The sequence below is a fragment of the Penaeus vannamei genome, chromosome 33, assembly GCF_042767895.1.
Source record: "Penaeus vannamei isolate JL-2024 chromosome 33, ASM4276789v1, whole genome shotgun sequence".
Classification (NCBI taxonomy): domain Eukaryota; kingdom Metazoa; phylum Arthropoda; class Malacostraca; order Decapoda; family Penaeidae; genus Penaeus; species Penaeus vannamei.
Genome location: NC_091581.1, coordinates 5,179,248 through 5,181,747, shown reverse-complemented (window position 1 = coordinate 5,181,747; position 2,500 = coordinate 5,179,248). Strand labels below are relative to the sequence as shown.

The 2,500-nt window shown below is 33.5% G+C and overlaps 1 protein-coding gene across 1 annotated transcript in view; it reads right to left on the bottom strand.

Annotated features, from left to right (window-relative positions):
* Positions 1–1,816: 1,816 nt before the first annotated feature.
* Positions 1,817–2,500, bottom strand: part of LOC113805267 (glucose dehydrogenase [FAD, quinone]-like) — a 28,410-nt gene continuing 27,726 nt past the window's right edge. Inside the window, exon 14 of the mRNA XM_070145155.1 lies at positions 1,817–2,500. This exon is cut by the window's right edge and continues 391 nt beyond it. The gene's annotated coding sequence lies outside the window, so the exon portion shown is untranslated.

Below are 2,500 nucleotides of genomic sequence, written 5' to 3'. Positions count from 1 at the left end.
CTGTAGATTTAACTTATTTTCTCTATTTTTTTTTGTTTGGGGGGGCGTGGATACAGCAATGGAGTTAGAGATAGTCCCGACTGGAATAGATTGAAAAGGGAATTATATAACAAAGTAAAACGTAAGGAATTATATAACAAAGTAAGGGAAATGGAGAAAGAATGGGAGGATCGATTGCTTAATGTCCATGTAAACAACGGAAAGATATCGGGGTGCAACTGCTTCGACCCTGTCTCATGTTTTTATTTCATTATGTTCATTGTAATGGTACTATATATATATATATATATATATATATATATATATATATATATATATATATATATATGTGTGTGTGTGTGTGTGTGTGTGTGTGTGTGTGTATGTGTGTGTGTGTGTGTGTGTGTGTGTGTGTGTGTGTGTGTGTGTGTGTGTGTTTGTGTATGTGTTTGTGTGTGAGTTTGTGTGTGTAATTAAATGTATATATATGTCAGTATGCATGTCTATACAGAAGCTGGCATGCATTTCCCAACTAGGCATTGTGCATGCAATAGCGTGCTTTTCGAATAGACGAAACATTCCGGAGTGTCTGACTATTGCGGTTATGGAAAAAAGGCGAGAAAAAAAGCGAGATAAAGAGGGGGAGGAGAGGCAAGGGAAAGTCAGAGGCGGGAAGGTCAGCTGATTGCAAGCTCCCTCGCGCTGACTTGTCACCCTCAGGGAATGACGGAGGCATGCGGGCCTTGTGTGTACACATAAAGAGATAAGTATAAATGCATATGAATACATACATACATATATATATATATATATATATATATATATATTTATATATATACACACACATATCTGTATATCAATCTACATATCTATGTACACACACACACACACACACACACATATGTATATAGCCTATATATATATATATATAGATATATATATATATACATATATATATATATATGATATATATATATATATGAATATATATATATATATATGAATATATATATATATGCATATATATATACATATATATATATATATATATATATATATATATATATAAAAGTACATATATACATATGTATATACGCACACACACACACACACACACACACACACACACACACACACACACACACACACACACACACACACACACACACACACACACACACACACACACACATATATATATATATATATATATATATATATATATATATATATATATATATATATATATATATATATATGTACACATACACATATGGACACACACACACACATACACACACACACAAAAAAATATATATATATATGTATATATATATGTACATATATATATGTATAATATATATATGTATAGATAGATAGATAGATATATTTACATATGAGCACACACACACACACACACACACACACACACACACACACACACACACACACACACACACACACACACACACACACACACACACACACACACACATATGTGTATATATATATATGTATGTATATATATATATATATGTATGTATATATATATATGTATGTATATATATATATATATATATATATATATATATATATATATATATATATATATATATATGATACACGCATCATTATCATTATTATTTTTTTTATTTTCATTACCATCATCATTATCAATAACGAAATTATTGCTGCGGGTTATGTTTACGTGCGATTCCGTGTCTCAAAAAGAAACGCTAAAATACAGACCATGATCACACTGTAGAACTGCAACGAGGTAAACAAACTAAAGCTGTGTTATAAACTTACACAAAAAAATAAAACAGATGATTGTTAATACTAAATTATTTATTGGCAGAGGTATGGTAGGGATACATGGGGGGAGGGGGGGGGGGACAGACGAGAAATGAAAAGGAGAGAAAAAGAGATGTCAGTGGATGAAAGAGAGAGAATGGCTATGTCGCTCCCACAGGCCAGGGGAAGCAACCCGCTGAACCACTTAGCCCGATTTCACGAGGCTAAGGGCCAGGTTCAATCTCCAAACCGTTGCATTCCGGCCTTTTTAGCCATTTGGGCCGTAACCAAAGACTATATACGTATATAGTCTGGCCGTAACCCACAGAATTTCCCATGAAACTGGTCGATGTTTGATGAAAAGTAGGCCTACAACTTTGGGATTAGCTTACACTGCGTGGTATGATTGAGTGCTTACAAATAACAATGTAAGTGGAAACTAGTCATAAAACAAGCGCGGATGTTTTCCTAATATTTAAAAATGTTAACCTAATAACGGTCAGATAAGAAATATGATAGTCCCCTCTCGACCAGAACGCCTGTTGTACCGTACACTTTATCAGTGACTTCGCGTGCTCCATATATATTCCTGTAGACTTATCACTCATACGGGGCGGAGGTTCTTGCAAATTTAGAATTGAAATAACTACAATAGCCATGGTTGTACGTACTTCCCATTGCTGATACGAGATTGCAACACAAAAAAATCAAAGATTAGATAGCAGAC